Source organism: Sphaerodactylus townsendi, linkage group LG01 (genome assembly GCF_021028975.2).
Source record: "Sphaerodactylus townsendi isolate TG3544 linkage group LG01, MPM_Stown_v2.3, whole genome shotgun sequence".
NCBI lineage: Eukaryota > Metazoa > Chordata > Lepidosauria > Squamata > Sphaerodactylidae > Sphaerodactylus > Sphaerodactylus townsendi.
This window is the reverse complement of record NC_059425.1, coordinates 105,603,479-105,620,659: the sequence shown is the minus strand read 5'-3', so window position 1 is coordinate 105,620,659 and position 17,181 is coordinate 105,603,479. Positions and strand designations below refer to the sequence as shown.

At 40.2% G+C, this 17,181-nt stretch overlaps 1 long non-coding RNA gene across 1 annotated transcript; it reads left to right on the top strand.

The window, feature by feature from the left end:
• The first annotated feature begins 13,693 nt into the window (after nt 1-13,693).
• Nucleotides 13,694-16,456, top strand: LOC125438972. Its single transcript, XR_007245457.1, has 4 exons — nt 13,694-13,823; nt 13,911-13,961; nt 16,057-16,104; nt 16,266-16,456. It is a non-coding gene; the product is annotated as an uncharacterized LOC125438972 (long non-coding RNA).
• The last annotated feature ends 725 nt before the right edge of the window (nt 16,457-17,181 follow it).

The window sequence follows — 17,181 nt, the reverse complement described above, 5'->3', positions numbered from 1 at the left end:
CATCCAAACTTGGAGGCATTAACTTGCAGGCACTGGGCAGCAGTGCCAATGCAGCACCACCACACCACCTCCAAAAAGGCTTTTTGGCATCACGGGGATCAAGGGAAAGGCCTGGACCTCCCCACTGTAGAAAAGCTCCATAGGAGTGCATGGATGTGACTCCAGGTTCGGGGAGCAAGGCAGCACAAGCACTTATTTATTGTATGACATATAGTATTTATTTTTCTGAGGGCCTCATGATCTAGAGTTGTCAAGTGCTTAATGACGATGTGGTGAACTGTCAGGAGGGGAGAATGGAAGGTCCCTTGATGCCACAATATCATTAACAGCTGCACAACCATCTTATAGGGCACTTCTGGATTCCCCAAAACTCTATATTTTTCACCATAGAGGTTCAAGGAAATAAGATCATTTTGCATTGAGGTAATGCCACTTCTGGTAACACAGCCTGAAATCATGTCACAGTGTCATGGGATATTGTTTTGGTGAGTCTCTGTCCCTCTCCCCCGGTCTTCAACTGACCATATCAAATTCATCTTAAGTACTCTATATTGGACAGGTTAGTGTTTGGATGTAAGGGCATATGAGGTCTTTTCTTACAATCTTTTTATTCCTCATAAATAAATAAAGGAATAAAAGGCAAGATGCAAAGACAGAAAGGTAGCACAGAGAATCCTACAAGCAGATATGCCTGTGGTGCTCTCTTTTGCTAAGTGAGAAAAATTGCTATCTCATATGGAACCTGAACATTGATATAGTCATATTTAAAATTTTAATGTTGATGAGGACATTCCTAATCACTGAATGCAAACAGTCTGTTAGTAAATAACTTTTACTTAGCTACTGCTGCTTCATCTCCATTTGAAACCATAATCCTGTTTTCATGATGAATCAGCACAGGTTGCTGTGAATAAGGTCACAAAGAAAGGATTATGTTTGAATATGAGCAGAGAATATACACCACACTCATAAAGACTTCATAAACAAGCATGTAGCAAAGGAAGGAGTCCATTATGAACAGAAGAAAGGGTTCTTCTACAACATCCTGTGGATTTTCTCCCAAATATGCTATTTCCCATCCATATTAAGAGGCTCATTTTGGAAAGTCATGCCTTTTATTGCTTTTGTTTAGATGATAAATTTGGGAAAAAACATAGGAATAAAAAGAGAATACTTGCAAATTAAGTAAGTCATGTTTTGGTTAGTCCAACCCAGAATAACTGCTAGCAGAACATGGACTTTTTATATAGGTACTGACCTATTCATATGTTCCTCAACATGGTGCTTCTGGATGCCCTGGTGGCTGCTAACACCCTTCCTGCTGACCACTAAGTAGTTAAAGAAAGTAGACGGGACCAGATGGGGCTTTCATCTACCAGGCTTCTGATTGGCCACTGGAGATCTGATTGGCTATGCAGATCTTTGAATAATGTTGTTTTGGCAGCAGCTGCCACCACAACACAAGGTACTGTGACTGTAGGTAAGTGTGTGCCTGTAGGAAAAACATTTTTAAAACCATTTAAAAAGACATCCGATTAAGCAAAGCTCCTGCCTACAATGTTTAGGAGTTACTATTTGAGTTATGCATAACTATTTGAGTTATGCATAACCACGATATTTTGTGGCTAGTTACATTTCTCAAGGTAATTGGTGCCAGTGTGCACCTTGTCTGCCAAATCCTCCCTGTGCTGTTTATCTAGACCAGGGGTAGGGAACCTGCGGCTCTCCCGATGTTCAGGAACTACAATTCCCATCAGCCCCTACCAGCATGGCCAATTGGCCATGCTGGTTGAAACTGATAAGTATAATCTGATCTAGACTGTTTTTAGGTTATTAGACAGTGCATGATGCTCACAACGTTTGCATCTGGAAGGCAAGTTGCCAGTTGGTTAAAACACCCCTCACTGACCCTGATCTCTATATTCCTAATGATCAAATCACCCACTACCAAAAGTCCATCTCCCCCTAACCCCAAAGGCTTTTCTTAGTATGAGATGTATTGATCTGTCAACCAAGGAAGGGGTCTTTTCTTAGATATCATGTCCCCCCCCCCACCTCAGTTTGACACCCTCCAAGCTTGGGACCCTGAATCCACATGACAGCAGAACAGCTGCTAGAATGGGAATTGGGATGGTCCTAGCAGGTCCCAGAGGATCTTGTCTACTTAACTCTCTGTCTCTCATAGTTAATCCTATCCAGCAACCTTAGCCTCAAGAAACTATCCTGTTTTTTGAGAACTAAGAGCTACACACATCAAGTAGATAACCACAAATTCTTCCCAGTGTGTTACCAAAATTAGTCTGGTCTGTTGCTTTTTTTAGTTGTGGAATTAGCTTGAACAGACCCACAATGCAAAAGGTGGGTAAAAGGTTTTTGCACCAATTTATTTCCCTTCAAAATCCATCCAAGAATCAGTGTTGTTCTTTAGGTGTGGATTGGGGCACAGGATTTAAAGGGAGATCCATGCTGAAAGTACATTTTCCACATTGTTTAAAGGGAGCCCAGAGGCTCTCTTTAAATTCATCCCCTTCTGCATGGTTTTGGGGGGTGTATTTAAAAGGATCCTCTGGGTTCCCTTTAAGCACCCCCAAATCCATTTGAATGCCCAAATCACTATTCGGATTTGGCCATTCAAAAGGATTCGAATTCGACTTGCATTCAGGGAGCTTAAATTCAGCCCGAATACAAGCCGAATTTGCCAAATCGGACCTTGGCAATATGGCCATGTTGAATTGCCAAGACTAGCTGGAACTCATGAAGTGTGAATGGAAGGAGTTGACAGAAAGGATCTCTCTCCCATCCTTCAGTAGTGCCCTGAAGGTTCCCACAACTTCCTCCATAAAACTGTTCCAGAAAATTATAGGTTTCTTACGAACAGAGTGAGGTGTGGTACAGCAAGTGTGTGTGTGTGTGTGTGTGTGGGGGGGAAGCAGCAGAAATTACCCCTCCCAGAGTTTATATGACTTCTTGTTCTGTTCACGAAAGAGCTATGTTCCACTCTGTTCTTAATGGTCCCCTTGGCAGTGAGGAACAGTTTTTCAAGTGGCTCAGGGAATCTGAGGAAACACGTGGGAAGAGACACTTTCTATAAACTCCTTGTATTTATGATTCATGGGATCCAACCTGTTTCCTATATTCGTAATATCGAAACTGTAAGAGAAACCCAAAAATGTTATGCAGAATGAAGTAACAGTGATGTACAATAATCCTTGCTGATGTTAACTGCTTAAACAAGAATAGGTAAACAATTAATCAGGTCTAACTAAGTGATACATTGTCCTGGACAAGTCCTAAGGTTTGGTCACATGTGGTACAAGAATCCTGCACTTGAAACCTGATTTCCAGGCCTTCAGAGACTTGATTTGGCTCAGGCCTGCAGCACACAGGAAGAATGGCTTTAGTTTCCCTGTCATGCTATTTTTCAAGCTGAAATAGTTCTGGAGAGTTGCTGTTTGCCCCACTGAAGAAACATAATGTGTACATGGGGCTAAACAATATTATGTCTAATTCTGTAATTAGATATCCATGGGGCCTGGATCAAAAAATCCACATGATGGGCCATGGACAGACAAAGGATGTTTTTTCTACAAGCCTTGAGAAAGCAAGGCTTGCATAGAAATGTGAAATGTTTTTAAAAGCACAGTGCTTTTTTTAAAGAACAGGCATGTTGAATTTAGCCCATGTTCTTACTCAAGATAACATAACTCTCTTCCTTACTCTAGACCCTATTTCACATGACTTTTTGTACATGAAACATAGCATAGCTTTTTTTAATAGTCAGTGAGAACCCCTTTTTCATTTGTCATCAGCAGAAAGACTGGTTGGAGCCAACCCACTGTTTGTTTATGTAAGAAAAGTATGCCATTGAGTCCTATTCATATGCTTCATGCTGTAAATGGTTAGTATTTCTTTTCAGTTTCTGTGTGAGAAAAAAATGCCCCTTCAATTTGGAACTCATTTATTTAATCCAAATGAAATTTGCATGTATGTTCTTAATTTTCATCTTTCAATTTAGGTTAAAAAATTCCTTCTTCTGGTGGGTATGTGTGCATTAAATCCTTTGCGAACTGCTCTGTGGTCAGAAATAAATATTATATGGAAAGGAGACTCTAAGAGAAAAAAGAACATAGAGCGCAGAAAAATTCTGCTTCCCATCAGACTTCTTGAATCACTTGCTTTTGTTTGCTAAGCTTTTGGCAGAAACTGCCTTTCTATTTTCAGTTTTCTTTGCTATGATGGCCAAATGCTTACCCTGTTTTTCAGTGGAAGCAGGGCATATCTAGGCAGCTCCTCTCACACTGGGTTGCACAATTTAGTACTGAGCTTAGGTACAATGGAAGTAATAACAAGAATAAAATTGTGACATTGGGTCTGGTTGGGTGGGAAGGGGAGGGGAAAAAGAAGAGTTGCATATTACAACTCCTGGGCAGGCTGTAATTTATCCATGCTAAATTCTTTTCTGCTAGTGGATCAGCATGAGTATCTATGGTGCAAGAAGTAGCAGCAAACTTATTCCTACTCTCAATGCCCTTCACAGGTGTACTTAAAAAGCAAACAAACAGAAAAGTAACTTTCAGGAGCTTGGGCACTTTGATTTGATTCAGGAGCGAAAGGGCACTTTGATTGATTTGAACATTTATGGTAATTCCTAATTTGTTTCCTCAAATTCAAGATGGCTAAAAGTGCAATGCTATGGGTGCTGTGTGGTTTCTGGGCTGTATGGCCGTGTTCTAGCAACATTCTCTCCTGACGTTTCGCCTGCATCTGTGGCTGGCATCTTCAGAGGATCTTCTGAAGATGCCAGCCACAGATGCAGGCGAAACGTCAGGAGAGAATGTTGCTAGAACACGGCCATACAGCCCGGAAACCACACAGCACCCAAGTGATTCCGGCCGTGAAAGCCTTCGACAGTGCAATGCTATGTTGCAAGGGTGCAAAACATAATAGCCCAATTAACATTTTTTAAAATGCACAGATTAAAACACAGAATTAAAAAGCACAGATCATAGATTAAAGATTACAGGTATTCTTTTTTTCAAAAATGAGCAAAATTAAAACCAAAGAGAATTCTGACACACAGAATTGCAAAAAGTACATGTCTGGAATATTCTCACAGAACACATTGGAAGGCTTTCAGGACTGCTGCAGTTTGCAAGAGACAGCAAGAGCCTGCAGTTGGAATTGCAACTAAAGTCAGGCAGAGTTTCAGATCTGTAGCCAATTTCCTTGGCATCACCACAAACTATTTCATATTTCCATTCTGTCCTCATCCATAAACCTTGGCAGTTCGTGTGATTAGTGCTCAGGAATTCAGCAAAAGTAACAGTTCATTTTTGGCATAGGAGGAATCCCCTCCCCAACTTTGAAATACTTCAGCCAAGGGAATGCTGAGGAGTAAATGATGAATACTGACAAGGGACTACCAGAAAGCTTGATCTGGAGAAGTCTAGCCAAGGTCCATCAGCTGGAAAAAAACAGCCGAACTGGAGCAAAAAGTCTATGTGGAAAAATGACCATGGCCTGGCAGTGACTATGCTCTACCCATGATATAATGGTTTCTTTAATAAAACTTCACATGCTTCATTATGATATGTTCTAGGGTAAAAACAGCAGCAGCAACAACAGCATCACTTTGTACATGTCATGTGTTGTGCTCACTTAGAAATAAAATTCCTTACACCCACTATTGGGATGTGGAATTGGATTGTACAGCCTGATCTTGTCAGATTGAGGAAGTTAAGTAGCATTGATTTTTGACTGGAAGACCACCAAAGTAATCTTGTTACCAGACAGACCCATGGTGAGTGGGGGAGGTCTATTTTCTTAGAGCAACAGTGTCTCTACCTATCCTGCCAACCTTTGAGGTGGTCTAGTGATGCAATGACATGATGGATGCCAACCCTGCATTAACTCAGAGTTACCACTATGGCAGAAACCTGTCTGGGCGAAGATCTCCTGCTAACATTTACTTGAAAATAGCCACCACACCTTTTCCTGATGTAACCAGGAAAGGACAAAGCCTCTAGCCTGGGAAACGACCACAGTTTCCCTGCCTTATGAAACAAAGGGAATGCTAAATGATTTCATCAAGAGTTCCTGCCAGCTATCTTTCTAAGCAGTAATCCCATCTCCTAGCTTTCTGACCAACCCCTCCAAAGACCATCTGCATTGTCCTAAAACTGTGATTGCATCAGTTCCACCTCAAAATCTAATCCTTAATCAAGGCATTCCCTGAGCTTTGACTATTAAACCAAGTGCCCACCTTTTGTCCCCTTTTTGAGAACCAGAGCTCTCTTAGCATGACTAGAACGCCTGATTTCCCCTATAAATTAGCTGTCCAGCCTGCAGTCAGTGCTCAGCAGTTTCTGGACTAACCCCTGGTTCAGTTGTGCTGTGTGCCATCTGCTTTAACCCCATCTCTTTGGAGTTTAGTGCGGGCATTGAACACTGCTTTTCTGGATTTCTTCTTCAGGATAAGGTAATTAGCACCTATTTTCTTCCAAAAAACCTTGATCTATTCCAGACCTATGCTCTGAACATTACCTATATCCTAGGACTGTGTGATTTCTCTGTGTGTTCAGGTCATTTTTTGTGCTGGTATGTTTATTATTTTACTTTTTCTTATAATATTGTATAACTTTTACTCCTGCTTCCCGTGGATTTCTTGCAGAAACCACCTGTGTAAACTCTGGTGGAAAAGATCTCATAATAGGTATCCAACCTCTTGTTAAGCTAGATCTGCCCTCACTAATTTCCCATTCTAAAAGGGGCAGACTCTGGTATTTTGGGTAGTCTTTGCAGAGGAAGGCAATGGCAAACCACTGCTGCTAAATCACTTGCTTCTTGAAAACCCTATAGAGTGCCATAAGTTGGCTGTGACCTGACACACACCCACTTTGACCTTAACCTCTCAGATTGGCAGAAATTCAACAGGTACACATTTTAACAGGTTTTAAAAAGAAAATAACTTTTAGGCATTCAATCACTCCCATGTCTGTTTAATTACTACTGGCAATAGAAATCTGTTGATAGAATTCAAAACAGAGCTTTCTGTTGAGGCTATACAGAAAATGTTATGACTGGTTTGTATTCCATATTTCTCCTCTCTGACCATTCCTCTGGTTTATTCATTTATTTAAACATATCTGTGCTGACTTTCCATCCAAACAGAGTCCCAAAGTCAACAAACATCAAAACATTAAATCATGGCAACATTAAAACTGTATTTAAAATAAAGTATATAAAGTAATTCAATAAGAGCTCATTAAAAACAATGCTAGAAATTGGGATAGGGCCGATAACTTATTAGTGGAATGCCAAATGAAACAAAAAAATCTTCACCTTTTGGCAGGCGACAAAAATTGAGAAAGACAGATACATCTTCCTGAGGAGGGAGTTTCAAAGTTTTGGTACCATGACTGAGAAGGCCCTTTCTAGGATGCCACCCATCTAGATTCAGATGGAGATGGCATTCAAAACAGAAGAAGACTGAGTATAGACAGTACAAGCAAAGACCTGCAGGGAACTTGCAGAGAGGGGGCATCCTATTCCCCTTGTCTTTCCTTCATTTCCCCCTGCACTTTTTCTGACTCTCATCCTTTCTTTCCACACTCACAAATTTTGTCACTCACTCCCAACCCCAATCTGTCTGCCACTCCTGTGTTGCCACATAAACAATGCAAAAATGCAATAAGTATCCACAAGGCTATCACCACAACCACGTGGTATATTTAACTAATGAGTCAGTTTATAAATGGAAATTTACAATAAATCATGTGTTTTCATACACTTCATATGTACATTTCATCATCCAATATTACATCATATCAGAGATAAGTGCATAATTTAATTAAACTATTTTCAGTTGTAAGCAATGCAAAACTTTTTCAGTTACAAGCAATTCAAAACTATGAAAATGTGAGGTAGGGCTGGTTAACCTTCCGGATTTTTAGTTAACCTCGTACAGCCTTCCAAGGCCCCTTCTGAAATAAGCAAATATATGTAAGTATTATGTATGTATGGTGATTGGCAATCATAATACAACCCAACCCTTGTAAATTTTAACTTACAATAAATTTCCTGTATTAGGATTTGAGTCTCAAAAAGTTATCCCAAGGACCCTCTTCTGTGGATCAAACAAAACATTTTTTTAGAATTACTACAAACTTTTTATAAAAAATTCCTCAAAATAGTTAACACTAAAACAGCAAGCTCACCGTAACATGCTCCTTTTACTAGCGAAGCTAATTGTTCTCACCAAGAAGGCACTGTAGTTCAACAGGTGCCTGCCTTATATACAATTCACTCCAGATTACATACAGCTGTTTCACAAAAAGCCTTGTAGATCTAAATACTGATTAAGACCTGTTGGAAATGTGCATTTGAAAGCAAAAGTTAGAAAAGCTTCACGTCTCAAAAGTCTCTGTTTGATGGGTACATTGCAGTCCTTCGAGTTTAATGCTTCCAGAACAACCACTTTCATGGATTCTGGACTATATTCTTTTTCAATAAAATGTGATACCAATGGAGCATCCATCTTCTGTGTTCTAATCCATGATAAGCATTGTAAGATTCTAATCTTGAAATGTCTGGTTGTATGTCCAATGTACCACAGGGAGTTGTATTACAGGCACAGACATGACAGAGGGAGAGAACAGTCGTGCTTTGAGTCCAAGCAGGTCTGAGAAGAGGCAGTCAAGGATTGAAGGTGGGTCAGGTCAGGCAATTCGGTCCAAGTCTGAATTTCAAGTGATCACTTTGTGAGCAGGTGTGGCAAAAAGCTGTCAGGCTTTTAACTATGTTGCTCCTGTAACTTCCACTTCCCAGAGCCGCCTCTTATACATCTGTGCTGTGGCTCAGTCTTGATCTTAAGCTGACTCACAGCATTCTCTGTGATGCTTTTGGACCTCCAAGCATGCACTGTGGATTGTAAACTGCCTCACTAATTCAATTGAGCTGTGTGGACTGTTAGTTCTGGCTTCAATGGCTGGAGGGGCTTCTGCAAGCCCTCTGACCTCCTGCTCTTGGCTTGTCTGTGAGCCAGCTCCATCTCTGTCCTGTGAGGCTTCTGGCTACTCTTGAGACTCAACCAGCAGGGGCTCTGGTGAGGCAGGGTCACTCTGCCAGTACTCTTCATCCAAGGATGACTGACTCTGGGCCCATGACAGTACTGCTCCGTTGGGCCAGGCTTTATTTTTAGGGCTGCGAGAAGGTGGTTAGGGAACAAGGGGTGCTGGCAGACCTGGTGGGGAGAGTGGCTCTTTGCTACTGTTCTGCTGGGCCAGGCTTCATTTTGGGGCTGCGAGAGGGTGGTTAGGGAACGAGGGGCACTGGCAGACCTGGTGGGGAGGGCGGGTTTTTGCTGCTGCTCTGCTGGGCTGGGCTTCTTGTTTGGGTCAGAGGATGACTGGGGAAGGGGGAGGGCACTGTGGACGAAGGATCTGGGTGGCCTCTCATTCTGTTTTGGTCATGAAGATTAACCCTGAAATAATGGGCTCGCAGGACAGTCCTGCACACCCATTGGTTGAGGCTTTGACGTCACAACACTTTGCACATTACTGTACTCTATAGGGTAAGATAATAATAAGAAGAGTTTGGATTTATATCCCTCCTTTCTCTCCTGTAGGAGACTTACAATCTCCTTTCCCTTCCCACCTCACAACAAACACCCTGTGAGGTGGGTGGGGCTGAGAGAGCTCCGAGAAGCTGTGACTAGCCCAAGGTCACCCAGCTGGCATGTGTGGGACTGTACAGGCTAATCTGAATTCCCCAGATAAGCCTCCACAGCTCAGGCGGCAGAGCGGAGAATCAAACCCAGTTCCTCCAGATTAGACACACGAGCTGTTAACCTCCTACGCCACTGCTGCTCCATAAGAAGATGGTCACCCGGCTATATTTTAGTGTTGAATGACTTGTTTCAGTGCTAAAGAAGACCAGAGTCTTCCCATTTCCATCCAGTGTGGAAAGTTTGGAGTTTTACTGGTTTCTCCAGAATTGCATTTAATGACAGATTTACAGTGCTGTGGGGCAGTTAGATATGATGGAAAGAATTGGTGTGTGTGTGTTCAGTAATTTATTTGTGTTGGATAAGTTTTACCTGAGACCTTCCACATTGTTTTGCAAACTTTTTATTTGAAAGTGTATACTTTGCCTCTCAGACCAAAAGCCAATAAACAGCCAACAGCCAGCCAGCAGGGTATAGTTGTTAAAGATTGTATTCTCTGATCTGGAGAACTGTAGTTATGAAGTGTGCTGGGTGACCTTGGGTAAGTTACAGTTTTCTCAGAACTCTCTTAGCTCTACCGACCTCTCAAAATGTCTGTTGTGGGAGGGAAGGAAAGGTGATTGTAAGATTCCTTAGGTAAGACTCCACTTTGAGACTTCTCATGGTAGAGGATTGCGGAATATGAAAACCCACTCCTCTTCTTCTAAATGAAAACAAATAGATAATCTTTTAGTGATTATATCATTGGTCATCATAGAAATAATAGCTATAATCTTTAAAAAACAAATTAACAGCATTTCCAGTTTTACATATTCCATTACCTTAATGTCCATTCAGATTTTTACAGTTAGCTTTCTTTCTTTCTTTCTTTCTTTCTTTCTTTCTTTCTTTCTTTCTTTCTTTCTTTCTTTCTTTCTTTCTTTCTTTCTTTCTTTCTTTCTTTCTTTCTTTCTTTCTTTCTTTCTTTCTTTCTTTCTTTCTTTCTTTTTTCTTTCTTTCCCAGCTAAGACATTCAGATGCACATGCATTATGAAATTATTCATTAACAAGTCTGCCTATGCAATATTTCATTCATAGCTGTGCTTTATTTTACATCTTTTTCACTAGCACATCCATTCGTTGCTTGCAATGACCCAAATGAAATTATATTTTTAATTCTATATCAGTGAGTGCTCATATTTCTTTATCAACCTTCAGGGTGTCTGATTGAGGCAGGCCGAAAAATTCTGAAGTATTGGCTTTTCACAAAATATAGTGCAGATGACTTTTACCTCCGTTGTCCTTGTTTCATTTCAAAAGAATAATTCCTGATCAATACTGAAGGGCTATGTGACACAGTAGGTCAGTTCACTAGCCTTTTGCCTCTGGACGGTGGTATTCTAGCTTTGGTCATGTGTAAAATGTTTCTTTCATGGTTGCATTCCTGTCCCTGGTTCTCTCTCTCTCTCTCTCTCTCTCTCTCTCTCTCTCTCTCTCTCTCTCTCTCTCTCTCTCTCCCTCCCTCCCTCCCTCCCTCCCTCCCTCTCTCACACACACAGAATAAGAGCGAGAGATGCAATTTGATACATATCACATGGCTGGCAGTTTATTCCCATTACTAGAACAACAAGGATGCTGCATGCAAGACAAGACTGGGATGTATTAACTTGAGTGTGAAAAAAAAAACCTGATCAACATTAGTTACTTCTGCCCTGCACCGAAGATGCTTTAATCAAGTTTGCAAAGTGCTCTGTATCAGAGTGACATGCATTAGGCATGTTTATATAGCACAGGTACAGACGTCTGAGACATTCTTCATAAGTCCAGATCACCAATAAGCTAAGAATATTTTGACAGATTCCTGTGTTTGCACCTGGTTGCAGCTGCCTTTCTTCCCACTCCCACTTGAAGCCTGAGTTGGTTCCCAATCATTGCACTTGTAGCAAAGCCTTTGGGGTTGAACTTTCCTTCCTCCTCACATCATATGAAGGAATGGATCTGTGTACCTTTCCCTGGCCTTTCTGATTGGACCAGCAGGATGTTTGAAAAGTGTTGTGGCCACTCCAAGTTCACTCCCTAAGGGTGTCAGTTACAAATGAGCCATTACCAGCTGCCACTAGTGATTCTTAGGAGTAACTCCAACCAGATGAAATCTTGTATCATATCTTCAAAACTGCATCTCCCCATATCACTCACAGAGGATTCAGTCATTTGATAGCAACTTGCTGATGGTTCCCAACCTAAAAGGATGTCCAGTTGGAATGGGGTAATCTCTTTGAGAGCTGACAAGCAAGTGACAAACAATTCGAAAAAAGTTACAGGTAAATTGCCAAAATCTTTTTTCAATATGTGTGATATGATAGGAGTAACTGACATCTGGAGAAAATTAAACGGGACTTCTAGGGAATACACATACCATTCAAAGCAGTATAATACGTGGACATGTTTAGATATGTGCTTGGGAACGAAAGATCTTAGTATCCAAACCATGAACATTAATATAGAGGCAAAGATACTATCAGACCACTGCCCTATTATTTGGAATTTAAAAGGGGAAAGAAAGGGTTTTCAATGGAGAATGAATAGCTACCCATTTACAAGAAAGGAAATTATACAAAAAGGTTGTAAAAAGAAATAGAGGAATTTCCTGAACAATAACTGGACAGATGAGATTAAAAATTGAAACAGTATGGGATTCCACCCCCCCCCCCCCTCCCCCCCCCCCTCCTCCCCCCCCCCCCCCCCCCCCCCCCCCCTCCCCCCCCCCCCCCTCCCCCCCCCCCTCCCCCCCTCCCCCTCCCCCCCCTCCCCCTCCCCCCCCTCCCTCTCCCCCCCCCCCACCCCCCCCCCCCCCCCCCCCCCTGCCCCCCCCCCCCCCCCCCCCCCCCCACCCTCCCCCCCCCCCACCCCCCCCCCCCCCCCCCCCCCCCCCCCCAACCAGCCCCCCCCCCCAAACCGACCCCCCCCCCCCCCCACCCCCCCCCCCCCCCCCCCCGCTGCCCCCACCACCCCCCCCCCCCCCCACCCCCCTCCCCCCCCACCCCCCCCCCCCCCCCCCACCCCCCCCCCCTACCCCTCCCCCCCCCCACCACCCCCCCCCCAAACGATAAATTAATTTTATATATGGTTTCAGCTGCCAGAATTAATTATGCAAAAACATGGAAAGTAAGAAATGTTCCCTCAATTGAAGATTTTTTTGTTAAATTAATAGAGTATATAAAAATGGACAAAATATCAAATCTTATAGAACATCACAATTTTTTTAAAATATATTTATTAAATATATGGTTTAATGTAATACAGAAACATAAGACATAAGACACATATACACACAGTCACATCCACATACAAACAGAAAAAGAAAAACATTCAACTTTACTTGTAAGCAGTATTTCAACTAAACATTTCATATATATGCATACTCAAAAAAAATTGTAATATTGGGTTGTCCACCCCCAGTAATTCCTGCATCTTTGACCTTGCCACTCTCCCATTTCCCTCTCCATTCATAACCAGGTCATCTATCCACACCAACTTCACTTACTCCACTGAAATTTCCAGTCCCATTCTACAAATACAAAGTCCCGCTTCCCAAACCGGCCGGTTCCACACACACACAAAACAAAAAAATGTTTTTAATAGACTTCCCCCATTACCCACTGTTTCATAGTTCTAATTACATATTGGCAACTCGTTTCACTATATTCTCACCCTTATTCTTACTTTTTACAAAGGTTCCATCTTTATGTTACCATGAAGAGATCAATTGACTTTTCACCCATTCTTTTTTTTTGTAGCCTAACTAAATAAATACTTTCTCATTTCGTTTTTAAATCTTAAAGATCATATTTGTTCATTGTATAACTATCCCAGTTAGACCAAATATATATACATGTCTCTCATTCGTTGATTGAAGGCGCTCCATTTTCTTTAAGCGTTGTGCGATTATGTCGCCGATTTCATTTCCTGTACTTTATGTTCCCATTCCTCTAGGGTTGGTATCTCTGGTGTTTTCCATCTGGCAGCTACCAACATTCTGGCTGCAGCTGTCAAGTAAAAGAATAATCTCAATAAATTAGGGGAAAGCTGTAGTTCTGAAAGTACCGGGCTTAACAAATAGGTCTCCAAATTTAGTTTGTATTTTTGTCCAATTATTTTTTGTATATGTTTATGGATTTTTCTCCAAAATTTTTTCATTTTTTTATAGGTCCACCAAGAATGAGTATAGGAGCCGATCCCTTCACCACATTTCCAACAGGTTGGTACATAGTTACTATAATATCTGGCCAATTTTTGTGGAGTCTGATACCACCTGTAAAACATCTTTACATTGTTCTCCCTAACAGCTGTTGAAGGTGTAAACCTATAAATATTTACCCAGTATTTAGTCCAGTTTTCTAACATTATTGGACGTTTAATTGTTTCTGCCCATTTAATCATAGGAATCTTAACCTGTTCTTGTTCAGTTTTTATCTGGATTAGGTGTTTATATACTTTACTAATTTGCTTTGGTCCAGGTTTCAATATTATTTTGTCAATCTGCCTCTCAGTCATGTCAAATCCCCATTTTTCATTATCTTTCATATAATAACTTACTAATTGGTTATACGTGAACCAATTGCAGATCTTATCATTTATTTTTATCTCTTCTTTCCCTTTAAGTTTATACTCATTTTGGTCTTTATAGAGTAAATCTCTATAAGTTATTCCTTGGTTTTGTATATTTATATTTGGATGTAGTGTCTCATATCTTGAAAGCCATCCTGGGATTTTCCCATACAGTTCTCTCTGATGTCTCTGCCAAGTTTTTAACAGGGCTTTCCTTACATTATGGATTTTTCTTACTGTCGTTCTTATGGATCATTTTTGCGGGTCTGGCCACAGTTGTTGATGCCACCCCTGTGGAAGTCCATATCCTTCGATTGCCAGTAATCTATTATTTTCAACTTTTATCCATTCAGCTAACCATATCAGTGCACTGGCGTCATGGTAACTCTTAAGGTCTGGCATATCTAAGCCTCCTCTCTCCCTGGCATCTATCAAGCAATTATAACTAATTCGTGCTTTCTTACCATTCCAGATAAATTTCCTCAGTTCTTTATTCCATATGTTAAATGGCTTTTGGGTTTCTATTATAGGGAGGTTCTGGAAGAGATACATAAATCTTGGTAATATGTTCATTTTTATTTTATTTTATTTTATTTTATTTTATTAAACTTATAGGCCGCCTATCCCCGAAGGGCTCACCTGGAAAAATGGAATTTTATTAATGCTATCCTACCTGTAAGAGATAGGTTAAGGTATTTCCATTTTTCCAGGTCTTGTTTTATCGAATTCCACAGCGTTACATAGTTATTTTGATAGAGGAGGCAGTTGTTAGTTGTCAAAGTCACTCCTAGATATTTAACTTTAGCTACTATTTCAAAGTTTATTTTTTTGTTTAAATTAGATATTTGCATAGGTGTCATGTTATTTACTAACATCTTGGACTTCTTATCATTTATTTTGTATCCTGCCACTTCACCAAATTTCTGAATTCTATATATTAAATTTTCCGCCGTTGTTAGGGGATCTGTTACAAAAAAGACTACATCATCGGCAAATGCCTTGTATTTAAAGTGGAAACCTTTACATTTTATTCCAGTTATTTGACCATCCTGCTGTATACCATATAGCATGACTTCAGTTATCATGATGAAAATTAAAGGGGACAGGGGGCAACCCTGCCTTGTTCCTTGTTGGAGTGTGATATTTGATGTATATCTACTGTTTATTTTTATTTTGGCTTTTTGGTCCTTATATATTGCTTTAATAGCATTACCAAATTCCGCAGTAAGGCCGAACTTATCCATTACAGATGTTATAAACTCCCAATTTATCCTATCAAACGCCTTATATATGTCTAGGAATATTAAGGCCATCGGAATGTCCGGTTTATGGTCAATGTATTCAATTATGTCTAGTACAGTCCGAATGTTTTGTTTAGCATTTCTCCCTGGTAAGAAACCAGCCTGATCTTCATGTATTATTTGGTTTAGGACTATTTTTATTCTTTCTGCTAATATTGTGGTGAAAATTTTATAGTCCGTATTTAGCAGAGATATCGGCCTATACTCTTCTGGACTAAGCACTTTTTCTTTACTTTTGGGAATAAGGGTGATTTCAGCCTCTTGTCATGTATCTGGTATAGGTTTCCCCTTTAGAATTTCATTCATGATTATTGTTAAGGAGTCTACTAGTTCTTCTTGGAAGAGTTTGTAATATGTGGCAGTAAAGCCATCCGGGCCTGGTGTCTTGTTGATTTTCAGTTTTTTAATGGCATGTTTTGTCTCTTTTGTTATTTTACTGTTTAGGTGATCCATCTTCTCGGGAGGTATTATTGGCAATTTACATTCATCTAGGTAAGTATTTATTTTTTCCTTGGTTATTTTTTGTCTTTTATAAAGATTTGTATAGAATTTTTCAAAAATGTGTATTATATCATCTATTTTATCTTTACATTTGCCCTGGTAGTTTAGTTTGGTAATATAGTTTTTTTCCTTTTCTTCCCTAATTTTTGCAGTCATCCATCTACCCGACTTATTTGCAGTGGCAAATTCCTTTTGTCTAGCCAATGTAAGTTTTTTTATCATTTCTCTATTTCTTATTTGGTCTAATTGTCCTTTAACTATCTGTATTTTTTTTATATTATTTGTTTTTTCCTTGTAATAGTCAGTTCCTTCTCCAACTCAGTTAATTTATCTATTAATCTCTTTTGTTCTAATTGTTTAGTCTTTTTTCTATAATCTCTTGGGATATCAATACACCTCTAATTGTAGCTTTATGCGCGTCCCAGATTAAGTTTTTGTTTTCGATTGAGTTTGTATTGATCTCCCAAAAGTCAGTAATTGCTTTCCTAGTAATTTCTGTTATTTTAGGTTTCTTTAATAGCCAATTTTTACATTTCCATTGTGTCCGTGTTTGGACCTCTCCCAATGTCCATTTTACTGGGTTATGGTCGGAAAATTGCCTACATTGTATTTCAACATTTTGTGTCTGAGTATATAAAGACCCGGAGGCCCATATCATATCTAACCTTGTATGGCTCTGGTGTCTGTGAGAGTAAAAGGTATATTCAACTTTTGTTTCTTTTGATGTTTTTTTTTCTCTCTCCATCACGTCATATAATTTCAACAGATCTATCAGTTTGAAAAAAGAGTTTGGTAGTCTGCCCATATTGAGTACTTCTGATTGCTTTTTCCCTGTATTGGCTTTCCTTTCCTTCTTCACTTTCTTATCTAATGCAGTATTTACTACTGCATTAAAATCTCCCATAACTACCCAATTTTCATATGGTAAATCTAATAATTTTCCAATAGATTTGCATAGAAGCTTGCTCTATTATCATTTGGGGCATATATGCTAATTAGAATAATAGGAGAGCCATTTTGTCTAACTTCTACGGCCAGATACCTGGCTTCTTTATCCTCCATTACCAA